Here is a 14,679-nt window from a genome sequence, read left to right as displayed (position 1 = left end):
TATATATATATATATATATGGCACATTTTCTTTATCCATTCATCAGTTGATAAGCACTTGAATCATTGCATATATTTGCAATTGTGAATTGTGCTGTGATAAACATGTATGCAGATGTCTTTTTAACATAATGACTTATTTTTGTTTGGGTAGGTACCCAGTAGTGGGATTGCTACATTGAACAGTAGATCTACTTTTAGTTCTTTTTGTTTTGTTTTTTGTAATTTTTTAATTGCATTTTAGGTTTTGGACTACATATAAAAAACATGCAGGATTGTTGCATAGGTACACACATGGCGGTGTGATTTGCTGCTTTCCTCCCCTTCACCTGTATCTGGTATTTCTCACCATGCTATCTCTCCCCAACTCCCCATCCCCCGCTGTACCTCCCCTATTTCCCCCCAACAGACCCCAGTGTGTGGTGCTCCCCTCCCTGTGTCCATGTGTTCTCATTATTCAGCACACACCTATGAGTGAGAACATGCGGTGCTTGATTTTCTGTTTTTGTGTCAGTGCTGAGATTGATGGTTTCCAGGATCATCCATGTCCCTACAAAGGACACAAGCTCACCGTTTTGATGGCTGCGTAATATTCCATGGTGTATGTGTGCCACATTTTCCCTGTCCAGTCTATCATCAGTGGGCATTTGGGTTGGTTCCACGTCTTTCCTATTGTAAACTATGCTGCAATGAACATTCATGTACATGTGTCCTTATAGTAGAACGATTTATAATCCTTTGTATATATACCCAGTAATGGGATTGCTGGGTGAAATGGAATTTCTATTTCTAGGTCCTTGAGGAATCACCACACTGTCTTCCACAATGGTTGAACTAATTTGCACTCCCGCCAACAGTGTAAAAGTGTTCCTATTTCTCCACATCCTCTCCAGCATCTGTTGTCTCCAGATTTTTTAATGATGGCCATTCTAACTGGCGTGAGATGGAATCTCAATATAGTTTTGATTTGCATTTCTCTAATGACCAGTGATGATGAGCATTTTTTCATGTTTGTTGGCCTCATTGTATGTCTTCTTTTGTAAAGTGTCTGTTCATATCCTTTGCGCACTTTTGAATGGGCTTGTTTGTTTTTTCCTTGTAAATCTGTTTTAGTTCTTTGTAAATTCTGGATATTAGCCCTTTGTCAGATGGGTAGACTGTAAAAGTTTTTTCCCATCTCTTGGTTGCCGATTCACTCTAATGACTGTTTATTTTGCCATGCAGAAGCTGTGGAGTTTGATTAGGTCCCATTTGTCTATTTTGGCTTTTGTTGCCAATGCTTTTGGTGTTTTGGTCTTGAAGTCCTTGCCTACACCTATGTCCTGAATGGTTTTGCCTAGATTTTCTTCTAGGGTTTTTATGGTATTAGGTCTTATGTTTAAATCTTTAATCCATCTGGAGTTACTTTTAGTGTAAGGTGTCAGGAAGGGGTCCAGTTTCTGCTTTCTGCATATGACTAGCCAGTTTTCCCAACTCCATTTATTAAACAGGGAATCCTTTCCCCATTGCCTGTTTTTGTCAGGTTTGTCAAAGATGGGATGGTTGTAGATATGTTGTGTTGCCTCCGAGGCCTCTGTTCTGTTCCATTGGTCTATATCTCTGTTTTGGTACCAGTATCATGCTGTTTTGATTACTGTAGCCTTGTAATATAGTTTGAAGTCCGGTAGTATGATGCCTCCCGTTTTGTTCTTTTTGCTTAGAATTGACTTGGCTATGCGGGCTCTCTTTTGGTTCCATATGAAGTTTAAGGCGGTTTTTTCCAGTTCTGTGAAGAAGGTCATTGGTAGCTTGATGGGGATAGCGTTGAATCTAAATAACTTTGGGCAGTATGGCCATTTTCACGATATGGATTCTTCCTAACCATGAACATGGAATGTTTCTGTGTCTGTTTGTGTCCTCTCTTATTTTCTTGAGCAGTGGTTTGTAGTTCTCCTTGAAGAGAAGAGGTCCTTTACATTCCTTGTTAGTTGTATTCCTAGGTATTTTATTCTCTTTGCAGCAATTGTGAATGGCAGTTCATTCTTGATTTGTTTCTCTTTAAGTCTGTTATTGGTGTATAGGAATGCTTGTGATTTTTGTACTTTTAGTTCTTTGAGAAATCAACATACTGTTTTTCATACAGGTAGTACTAATTTACATTCACACTAGCAGTGTGTAAGTGTTTCCCTTTCACCCCATCCATACCAACATTTGTTGTTTTTTGACTTTTTAATAGCGGCCATTCTGGCTGTGTTAAGGTGGTATCTCATTGTGGTTTTAATTTGCATTTCCCTGATGATTAGTGATGTTGAACATTTTTTCATATATTTGTTGGCCATTTGTGTATCTTCTTTTGAAAAATATCTATTCATGTCATTTACCTACGGTTTGATGGGATTATTTGGTTTTTCTTGCTGACCTGTTTGAATTCTTTGTAGATTCTGGATATTAATTCTTTGTCACATGAATAGTTTGCAAATATTTATCTCATTCTTTGGGTTGTCTATTTAATCTGATGATTATTTCTTTTGCTGTGCAGAAGCTTCTTAGTTAATTGGGTCCCATTTATTTTTCATTTGTTTGTTTTTGTTGCATTTCCTTTTGGGTTCTTAGTCATAAATTTTTTTGCCTAGGTCAGTATCCAGAAGTGTTTTTCATCAGTTTTCATCTACATTTTTTTCTGGTTCCAGTTCTTAGATTTAAGTGTTTGATCCATCTGGAGTTGATTTTTGTAGATAGTAAAAGATAAGAATCCAGTTTCATTCTTCTACATGTGACTGTCCAGTTTTCCTGGCACCACTTATTGAATAGGGTGTCCTTTTTCCAATTTATGTTTTTTTATGCTTTGTCAAAGATGAGTTAGTTGTAAGTATTTGGCTTTATTTCTGGACTCTCTATCCTGTTCCATTTTTCTGTGTCTACATTTACACCGGTACCATGCTGTTTTGGTTATTATAACCTTATAGTATAGTTTGAAGTGATGTCATGTCATACCTCTGGCTTTGTTCCTTTTGCTCAGGATTGCTTTGGCTCTTCAGGCTCTTTTTGCTTCTTTATGAATTTTAGGATTTTTTTTATAGTTGTGCAAAAAATGATGTTGGTATTTTTGAAAGGAATTGCATTGAATTGTAGATTGCTATGAGCAATATGGTCATTTTTATGATATTCATTATTCTAATCTATGAGCATGAAATGTGTTTCCATTTTTTGTGTCATCTGTGATTTCTTTCAGTAGTGTTTTGTAGCTCCCCTTGTAGAGATCTTTCACCTCCTATCCCTGATGAACACAGATGCAAAAATCCTCAATGAAATACTAGCAAACAGAATCCAACAGCAGATCAGAAAGAAAATTCACCATGATCACCAGTGATGCAGGGATGGTTCAACATATATAAATCAATAAAAGTGAATTCAGTAAAGTCTTAGGTTGCAAAATCCAGGTACACAAATTAGTAGCACTATCATACACCAACAATGACTAAGCTGAGAATCAAACTAAGAATTCAATCCCTTTTACAATAGCTTAAAAAAAAAAGCCCTAGAATTTATTTTATTTTATTTTATTTATTTATTTATTTATTTTTTAAGAGAACAGGATCTCGCTTTATTGGCTAGGCTGGAGTGCAGTACCATGATCTTAGTCATGTCAAACTGTCATCTCAAACTCCTGGGCTCAAGAGACCCTCTTGCCTCAGCCTTCTGAGTAGCTAGGACTACAGGTGCACACCATTGCAACTGGCTAATTAAAAAAAATTTTTTTTTGTAGAGACAGGTTCTCTCACCATCTTGCCCAGGCAGGTCTCAATCTCCTGGGCTCAAACAATCCTCCTTCCTCCAGCTTCTCAAAGTGCTGGGATTACAGACACTGTGTCCGGCCAAGAAAACTTTTAATGTAAGTGGTAATAGGTTAAAAATGCAGGCAGACCTCATGATCACTTGAAGAGAGCTGCTTTTTTGTCTCCTTTTCCTATACCCAGATGCTGCACTCTTGAAGGTTTCCACTATTCTCGTAAGATAAAAATCTATTAAAAAAATTTAAGGTATTCAACACATCATGTGAAATAACTGGCTTACTAGATTTTAAGGCGTGTTTTTAGTTAAAATGACTTTTAGAAGGCCTAAATAGTGAACTTCGAAAGTTTATCTTACATAATGCATTATTCATTTAAAAGAAATAATTTCCATAACTTTTAAACTTGGTAATTACATGTTTTAATTATGTAATTACACATTCTAATTATACAGTTAAATCCGATTACAGTAATTATGTAATTATATGATAATTGATACGTAATATACATGTAAAAACCTGCATATGCATGTGGTTAACAAAGGAAATAGTTCTATTGGGAGGTGGTTATGGAGAGAGTAGCAAAAGGATTGACTTATGGAAAATAATGCAACTTGGCTGATTAATGACTTGAAATAATAGAGACCCCACATATAATTATATATAATAATTCATCCTATAGAATTTGTTTTTACAATTTCTACTTTTCTGGACAGAGGTAGATACATGAGCTCAGGAGGTGGGATTCAGGGAGATGATTAAGAACGAGAGGTTGTAAAAGTAGATGTGAAGCTAGTGACACGGCGAAAACTTTTTAGCAGAGCAGGCTCCTGCATCCAGATTGTCCTGAGGAAATGGGAAGTACAAGTTCTGTGCTTCCGTGGTGGGAACTTGAGACTCACTGCAGAATGGGGAAGTATATTCTCAGGACAGTCTCCTGCTTGGTCTGTGGGTTACCTTGCTTGGGGCACACCCCTGCCTTTCCAATCAGCAGTGCTTTTGGCTTTGCTTTGTTGACTCTGTAAATATCTACAGTCACTAAAATCTATTGAAGCACTGAAGACCAGGTGAATGAAAGCATGAGAAAATACTTTGCAGCGTATTCGGACTAAGATTAGAGAAGAAAGTTAGCCAATGCAATTATAAGAAGAAATTGAAGTTAGCATACTTTGAAATTTCTGATAAATTTCTCCAAATTGTTTAGCTGATTTTGATGAAAGAAACCTTACTGAGAGCTTAGAGAAAGTATTACATTTACAAAGTCTAAATTGCATGGAATTAGGAAGAAATAGGAAATAGCATTTTCGCATTTCTTTATTGAGATATGTTTGACATATAAAAAACTGCAAACATTTAGAAAGATAATTCAGTAAGCTTTCACACTGGTATATACCAGTGAAAATATCACATATATATAATTACATATAAGTAACTCATGCTGTAGAATTTATATTATTTCTTATTGTTTAGATAAGGTAATGAATGTATCCATCATTCCCAAATTTGTTCTCAGACCCCTTGTAATTGATCCCTTCAGAACGTTTTGCAGTTTTAGACTTTCAGACAAGTGCCATACTTAGGGAAGACATTTGCAAAGTATGTAATTGACTTGAATGTAGACCATATAAAAAATAATTTTCAAAAATCAACAATGAGAACAAAACAATCTAGTAAAAAAGGCCAAAGTTTTGAACACATCACCACAGAAGATATATGAGTTTAAGATTCATTGTGAAGTGTGGGTGGAAATTCAGCTTTTGCACATGGGTATCCAGTTATTCCAATACCATTTGTTGAAATACTGTCCTTTCTCCACTGAACTGCCTTTGCACTTTTGTTGAAAAAATCCCAGCACTTTGGGAGGCCGAGGCGGGTGGATCACGAGGTCAAGAGATCGAGACCATCCTGGTCAACATGGTGAAATCCCGTCTCTACTAAAAATACAAAAAATTAGCTGGGCATGGTGGTGCGTGCCTGTAATCTCAGCTACTCAGGAGGCTGAGGCAGGAGAATTGCCTGAACCCAGGAGGCGGAGGTTGTGGTGAGCCGAGATCGCGCCATTGCACTCCAGCCTGGGTAACAAGAGCGAAACTCCGTCTCAAAAAAAAAAAAAAAAATGAAAATCAGTTGTTCGTAGATGTGTGGTGTGTTTCTGGATTCTCTGTTTGGTTCTTGTCAGTTCTTACACTGATATTACACTGTCTTGGTCACTATAGCTGTATGATTTTCTATAAAATAGTATAGTCTTTCTATTTTATTCTTGTTTTACAAGTTGTTTTGGTTATTTTAACACTTTTACTAATTTTAGATTTTAGAGCCAACTTGTCAATTTTTAAATTTTAGAACCAACTTGTCAATTTCCAAACACACAAAAGCCTATTAGGATTTTTATTGTGATTGCATTGATTCTGCCAAAGAATTTAGAAAGATTGACATCTTAACAATATCAAGTCTTCTAAATCATGAACATGGTATATTTCTCTATTTGCTTTTCATCAAATGTTAAGGATTTTTTTTTCTTTCATTATTTATTCAAATATATTTCTACCTTTCCCCTTCTCCTTCAGCGAACTCCAATTTTATGTTAGATCATGCACAAAGTTATTCCAGAGTTAACTTATATTATTTTTTCTTTTAACTATTTTTTTCTGTGTTTCATTTTATGTAGTTTCTATTGTTATGCCTTGAAGCTCACTAGTGCTTTCTTTTATAATCTCTGCTCTACCCTTAGAAATTTAGATCTCTTTAATTTCTCTCTGCAGTGTTTTTTAGTTTTTAATGTACAGAACTTGAACATCTTTTGTCAGATTTATTCCTAAGTATGTTATATTTTTGATACTGGTACACATAGTATTTGTTTTTAAATTTCAGGTTCTATTTACTAGTTGCTGGCATATCAATATGTAATTTATATTTGTTTATTGATCTTGTATTGTGCAACTTTGTGAAACTAACTTACTAATTTTAGTAGCTTTTTTTGTAGATTTCATTAAATTTTCTACATAGACCATGGTGTCATAGTGTTGTTCAAGGCTACATTCGTCATAAAATTCTGACTAATTTTCTTCCTACATATTCTATCAAATATTAAGGGAAGGATACTGAAATATCTGACTGTGATTAAGGGACTATTTCTCTTCGAAGTTGTATTTGTTTTTGCTTCATGTATTTTGAAGCTCTGTTGTTAAGTACATGAGCATTTAGACTTTCATGTCATATTGATTGGTCACTTTGACATTGTGATATAAACTTCTTTATCCCTGACTGCATTGAGATCTACTTTAATATTAACATACCAAATTCAGCTTTCTTTTGATTAATGTTAGCATGTAATAGGTATTTCTATCATTGGGTTTTCTTATACTTCTTGTGAACAGCATATAATTGGGTCTTGATCTTTTAATGCAGTCTGCTCATTTCCGTCTTTTAACTGGGATTTTATAGTGTTTACATTATTTATTTACTTGTCCAATTAGATAAATAAAAAGAGTTTGGAAAATAGACAGTCCTAACCATATCAATAATTACGCTCAATTGAATGCAATTACATTGAATACAATATTTAATCAAGTAATATTTTACCACTTCATGTTCAGTATAAGAACTTGGCAGTAGCGTACTTGGATTACTCCTTTCCTAGCCACCTTTTCCCTATTGCTGTCAAATATTTTACTTATATATGTTATCAAGTCCAAAAATATTATTTTTTCTTAACTGATATTTTAAACATATTCAAATCATAAAATATGTTTAATAGACTTTCCATTTTTCAGCTCTCTTTATTCCTTTGAGTATATTTAGATTTCCATTTGCTAGCACTTTCCTTCTGCCTCAAGGACTTCCTTTAACATTTCCATAGTGCAGATCTGCTGGTTATGAACTTTTCCAGCGGTTGCATATCTGAAAATGTCTCTATTTTACCTTAGTTTTTGACAGATATTTTTGTCATATATATATGGGTTATTTCTTTTCTTTCCATGTTTTAAAGATGTTGCTCCACTGTCTCCTTACTTGCATTGTTTCCAGCAGTAAATCTGTTTTAAATCCTAATCTCTGTTTCAACTTTCTCTGATGGGTTTTAAATGTTTTTCTTTTACCACTGGTTTTGAGCAATTTGATTATACCTTGTCCTTTTGTAGCTTTCTTCTTGTTTCCTTTGCCTATCATAACTGAGTTTCTTACATTTATGCTTTTCATCAAATGTTGTTTGTTCTTTCATTATTTATTCAAATATAGTTTCTACCCTCCCCCTTCTCCTTTAGGGACTCCAGTTTTATGTACGTTCGATCACACGTGAAGTCATTCTGCAGTTTACTTATGCTCTTTTTTCTCTGTGTTTCAATTTGTGTAATTTCTGTTGTTATGTCTTCAAGCTCACTAATGTCTTTTTTATAGTCTCTATTCTACCATTAATTGCATTCAATGTATATTTCCATTTCATATAGCTTTCATCTCTAGAAGCTCAGTTTGGGTCTTTTGTATATCTTCTATGTCTCTACTTAACTTTTTGGACATACATATTACAAATAGTAACTGTTTAATATCTTGGTCCAGTAAGTCTGACATCTGTGGCAGTTCTGGGTTGTTTTATTATTTTTTCTCACTATGGGTTGCATTTTCTTGCTTCTTTGCATGTATGGTAATCTGTCTGTCTGGTTGGACATCAGACAAGGTTTTGCTTTTCGTATTTCTGCAGATCTCCCTCCCTGTGCTTTGTTCTGAGATATAGTTAAGTTACTTGAAAATAGTTGGATCCTTTTGGGTTTTGTCTACACATATTGTTAGGTAAGGAAGAGCATCATTTAGTCTATGGCTAATTATTGTGTAGTACCTAATGCCCTGTTAATTATAAGATATTACAGTCTGGCTGGTGAGCACAATTTCTGTTCTTAGCCTTGTGAGCACCTGGTATTTTCCTCTGTGATCCTTTCAGAAGATTCTTTCCCTAGCCTCAGGTTATTTTTTCATGTACTTAACGCTACTCAGAACTCTGCTGAATATTCAAGGAAGACCTGCAGATCTCCAAGATTCTCTCTGTACAATAATCTCTGCGGTTGTGTTCTGACCATTAAACTCAAGTCGACTTGTTCTCCCCATACTCTCAGCTCAGTGTGTTCACTGGGCTTTCTTAGAGTTTCCCCTCCCAGAAGCCTCTATAGCCCAGAAGCTCTTAGTGTCATGCTGGGGCAGTCATATAGCTTGCCTCATCAGTTTTTCATTTCCTGGGAATTAAGTTGTTGGTTGCCTGATGTCCAGTGCTTGAAAACCTTTGCTTCATGTATTTGTTCCAAATGGGAAACTTTTTGAATTAAAATCTGTTGTCTTATACAGTAAAGTAAAACAAATTTATGACACAGTGTGATTTATTGAAGAGTTTTGTATCAGGTAATGCACTTGTGAGCACAATATATTCATATATGTTGGTTGTAATGGGTGCTACAATGGGGTATTAAATACAGTTTAGCGGGAAGATTGCAGGTGGTTTGTCAGCTTGATCCTCACCAGACTTTGGAAGGTTTGTTTAGATCATAAAATACAGAAAACCTTCATACTAAGATCTTTACATTTTAAAATTCTGGTTTTCTGAGTAGGTTTTCATTGCGGGTAAGAGTTTAAGAGAAAGAAATGGGGTGATTAGGTGTTAAAGAGGCCTTTGGGCTTCTTTAGCTCTGAAGCCTACTGTTAAATAAGAGTATAGATATTAAACAATCTCCTAAATTGCCCCTGTTACTCCTCCTTTATCCAATTTTTCACAAATACTGTTTCTGGATTAATTTTCCTAAAACAGATTTCTTGGTTTTTCTCTCACTTTCTCAAAAACCTAGTCTATAAGAGGGGGCAACATGCAAACAGATTAATAGAATACCATGAGGTGCAAGCCAAATCAGGTACAAAACACTGTGTAGACCTAGAGGAAGATAATATTTCAACCACCTGGGGCACAGAAGAGGAGTGTACTAGGTAAATGGACGAGGAGAGGCGCTTCAGGAAAGAAATATAGTACCGTAGAGACATTCAAGCTTAAGGAATGAAGGTGGTAGGGAAATAAGGAGGGAGGAAGTGAGGAGGGCCTGGAAGCCAAGCCAAGGAGTTTAGTATGACAGAGGTCCTGGTTTTCCTGTGATCCGCACCTTTTTCTTGGATAAATTTAAGGGCTACAAGTGCTGTTTGTTACATGAGTATATTGTGTAGTGGTAAAAGCTGGGCATTTAATGTATTCACCATGTGAATAATGTAGATTGTGCCCATTATGTACTTTTTCATCCCTCACTCCCCTTCCACCTGCCCCCCAACCACTGATCTTCTGAGTTCCCAGTGTCTGTCATTCCACACACTATGACCATGTGTATACATTATTTAGTTCCCACATATAAGTGACACTATCAGTATTTGACTTTTTGAGTTGTTTCGCTTAAGATAATGGCCTCCCATGCAGCCAGGGATGTTGCTGCAAAAGACTGATTTCATTCTTTTTCATAGCTGAGTAATATTTCATGGTGTGTGTATGTGTGTATATATACAACTTTTTCTTTATCCAGTCGTCCACTGATGGGCAGTTGGATTGATTCCATATCATTGCTATTGTGAATCACTTCTGATTAGCATTTTAGCACTTCAAAAATATCCCAGCATAGAAAGTAAATTATGTAGTCAGCATGGAAGAGTTTTAAGCTGGAGAGTGATATCATCAGGTTTGTACTTTAGAGTGATTAGTTCCTCTTATGAAGTAATAAATGGTATAGTATTTGTCCTCTTGCCATAAACAACTAGAAAACTACACAAAATATGCAAAATCACTGTTTTCAGACATTGGAAAACAGTACAGAATCCTGATCCTGTAAAGGGAAATAAATTAGGTGACTACTGTAGTTATCTCAGATTTATATTCAGAGCTGCTTTCTAGACTGTAGTGAACAGAGAGAGCTTTAAACAGAAACTAGAAGTCTCACTGAGTTGAGGGAAAATAGACTATGAAAAGGCCTAGGCAGCTGGAATTTGCAAGACAGAATACTAAAGTGGAGATATTCAGAGGAAGAGTGCCAGAAATCTACATAGGGGACCCCTTGAGTGTTTGGCTGAATACTAATCCTTGCATGCATAATATGAAATTCCACAAGGCTATGCAAATAAAAATTGCCATGGAGCTGCTAGAGGAACAACTCCCGGAGCTCACATACAGCAGAGATATATTTAAATTCTCACAAGCCATAATGGAAAGACCCTGTTAACAACCCAGAGCATTAAGTAGAGATACCAGCTATGTCTTAGTAATACAGCTAAAATTTTTCTAGAATAAAGGATTGGCTGCACCCTAACAAAATTTAAAAATAAGCTTTGATCCACAAGTAACCTAATTTCTCAACAAAACAAACTTCATCAAGCTCTGAAGAAAGAAAAGCATTACCAATATCCAAAATGTTAAGCGTCATTCCCTAATTGTAAGGCAAAGAAGCAGCAAATATGACCCGCAGCAAAAAGAAAATAGACCATGTTCTGGGTATAAATAAATCTCAATAAGTTAGAAGGACTGAAATAATACAGAATATGTTTTCTGACCAAAACAAAATGAATTTAGAAATAAAAGAGATATCTGGAAAATCCCCAAATATGGGGAAATGAAACAACATATTTCTAAATCCATGTGTCAAAGAAGAAATCATCAGAGAAATCAGAACAAATATTTACCCTAATGAAGATATGAATGTAAAATGTTGTTAGAGCAGTTTTTCAAGAAAATCTTATAGCTTTAAATGTTCATAAAAGATAAGAAAGGTTGAACATTAGTTCCTTGAGTTTCCACCTTAAGAATCTAAAGTGCAAAGAGTAAATTAAACCCAAAGGAAGTAGAAGGAAAGAAGTAATAAAGATAAGAGCAGCACTCATTAAAAATAGAAAATGGACAAAGATACAGAAAATTTATGAAATCTAAAGCTGCTCCTTTGAGAAGGTCAATAAAATTAATAAAGTTCTAAGTGGGCTAAACAACAGAAAAGAGAAAACATGAATAATTAATATTGGCGATGAAAGAGAGGACACCACCATGTAACCGGGTCGTGGGACGCAGAGGAGAGCAGAGAGGCCACCCAAAGACGTTCCCAATGCCCTGATCAGGAGGGGGACGCACTCAGCTCCCTCCCCTTCAGATTCTTTTCCCGATGTGTCTGAGCTTCTTGGCCTCTCTTTGCCTCAAGAATGGGAGAATGATTAGCCGGGCGTGGTGGCACGGGCCTGTGGTCCCAGGTACTCGGGAGGCTGAGGCAGAAGAATCGCTTGAACCCTGGAGGTGGAGGTTGCAGTGAGCCGAGATTGCGCCACTGCACTCCAGCCTGGCGACAGAGCAAGACTCCGTCTCAAAAACAACAACAAAAAAAGAATGGGAGAAAGAGCCCTGGCAGCCCAGTGAGCTTACCATTTAAGTAAATATCATACCCAAAGAGTTTAGCGGAAAGCGATTTATTAGGCAGAGATGGGTAGAGAGGGCTCCCATGCTGCTGTGGGAGGGGATCTCAGAGAGGGAAATCCGTGCAGGTAAGGTGCAGAGGAGTTTTAACTTTGAAGTTATTCCCACCCCATTCGTGTTCTTGTCCAATGAGAGGAGTTCTTTCAAACGTCCTCTGGACTGATTTATTTTCGACTCTGATGCTGGATTGGCTGTCCCGCCCAGAACTGAGGCCTTTCCAGAGCTTTTCGAGTGCTTTTTTAAACGAAGGAGCACACCTGAAATTTTACTTAGCTGCGAGAAAGTTAGACAAAGAACTCGAGGCTCCCGGATTGGGAGGTGGATGGAGGCATGGGGGAAGTTTTTGCCTTTGAAACCACACCCCTTGTGGACCTGGGAAGACAAGTTTTTTTCCTTTAATACAGTGCCTCAACCACAGATACTGCAAACATTAAAAGAATAAGGGGCTACTGTTAGCAACTTTATGCCAATAGATTCAATAACCTAGAGGAAATGTACAAATTTATTTAAAGATAAAAATTACCAAATCTGCACCAGAAAAAAATAGAATCTGCGTGGTCCTAACAGTGTTAAAGAAACTGAATTTGTAATTCCCCCAAATTCCATGTGTGTTAGTCAGTTTTGTATTGCTGTAAAGGAATGCCTGAGATTGGTAAATTTACAGAGAAAAGATGTTTGGGCTCAGGGTTCTCCAGGCTGTATAAGAAGGACGGTGCCAGCATCCACTTCTGGTGAGGCCTCATGAAGCTTATAGTCAGGAGCAGGTGCGCCACATGGAGAAAGAGAGAGGCAGAGTAAAAGGAAGTGCCATGTTCTTTTTTAAACAACCAGTTCTTGTGGGAACTAATAGAGCTAGAAACTCTCTCATTACCATGGGGAGGGCATCAGGCCATTCATGCAGCATCCGCCTTCACGACCCAAATACCTCTCGCCAGGCCCCGACCTCCAACACTGGGCGTCATTGCATTTCAACATGAGATTTTATTTTCCAGGAACATGTACACTTTATTGAACACCATCTTAGAAAAGTGTGTGAGGATAAAGGGCTGATGCAGGACTCGGCTCGGGGGCAGGGTGAGGAATGGAAGGTGGAGTACATGGGAAACAGGTCACGGGCAGAGCCCCGCTTGGATGATTCCTCTCATCTGTCGATAGACTTGCAAGATCAGTACTGGGATGATGATCAGCAGAAGGCTCATGATGATGCCCAAAATCAGAGCCCAGACGTTCAGGTACTTGGCGGTGGAGGCATAGGCCTGGGCCCCAGTCAGGCCGCCAACCATCTTCCTGTCCCTAGACTTCACGCAGTAGGCGAACACTATGAAGCCCAGGCAGCAGGAGTTCATGAAGAGGGTGTTGAACAGGGACCAGACCACATGGTCGAGCATGGAGGTCTCACTGAGGATGTGGATCACAGTGGATGTTGGAGAAGCCAGATTATGGGGCGCCCCCAGCGCAGCCACCTCATGCTCCTCCCTCAACATCTCATAGTTGGGGGGATGGTCGGTGTTGGAGGGAGTGAAGAAGGTTTGGACAGTGTGGTTCATGGTGTCCAGGGAAGAGCAGCTATGTTCAGGTTGCTGGGATGGTTCTGAGACGGCCTCAACATGAGATTTGAAGGGGAGAAATATTCAAACCATATCACCCTGATCAGATGGCATCACTCAAATGTTACAGATTGAGGAAGAAATAATATTAACAGTGTACAAAATTTATTCAGAAAACAAGTGAGGAGGAAATGTGTCCCAGATATGTTTTTCATGAGGCCAGCATTCGATGATATCAAAACCAGACAAAGAAAATAACAGGCTAGCACCTTTCACAAAATTTGGCTAAATTCAGAAATATATAACAAGTAAATTATTCCAGGAATGCCAAGAAGGTTTAACATACAAAAATTAGTCAGTGTAATTTTCCATATTAGCAGAATAAAGGATAAAATTATATGACTATTTCAACTGGTGCAGAAAAAGCATTTGGCAAAATTTAGTGTATATTTAACTCTGAACAAACTAGGAATATGTGGAAACTTCCTCAGTTTGATAAAGGGTATCCACAAAAAGCCTATAGTAGTTTAACTCATGATAAAGGAACAAATTGTTTTCCTCATCACGTAGTAAGGCAAAGATGTAGAGTCTTGCCAATTTCATTTTGATTTTGTTTTGTTTTCTTTTTTGTTTTTTTCTTTAAAGAGACAGTCTCACTCTGTACTCAGGCAGGTTAGAGTGCAGCAGCTCAATCACGGCTCACTGTAACCTCAAACTCCTGGGCTCAGGGTATCACCCCACCTCAGCCTCCCAAGTAGCTGGAACTACACACATGCTCTGCTAGTGCGCCCAGCTAATTTTTTTATATTTTGTATAGATGGAGTCTTATTACCCAGGCTGGTCTCAAGCTCCTGGCTTCAAGCGATCCTCCAGCCTTGCTCCCAGAGCACTGTGTAATAGTGT

At 37.4% G+C, this 14,679-nt stretch overlaps 1 protein-coding gene and 1 pseudogene across 6 annotated transcripts in view; one reads left to right on the top strand and one right to left on the bottom strand.

The window, feature by feature from the left end:
* AFF3 (AF4/FMR2 family member 3) overlaps positions 1-14,679 on the top strand; it is a 618,932-nt gene that overhangs the window by 351,470 nt on the left and 252,783 nt on the right. The window lies entirely within an intron of this gene.
* On the bottom strand, positions 13,208-13,811 carry LOC116534689 (annotated as a pseudogene).

Source organism: Sapajus apella, unplaced genomic scaffold, assembly GCF_009761245.1.
Source record: "Sapajus apella isolate SASKATOON/1434 unplaced genomic scaffold, GSC_monkey_1.0 scaffold89, whole genome shotgun sequence".
NCBI lineage: Eukaryota > Metazoa > Chordata > Mammalia > Primates > Cebidae > Sapajus > Sapajus apella.
The sequence above is the reverse complement of the archived record's forward strand: the minus strand, read 5'-3'. Positions and strand labels throughout refer to the sequence as shown.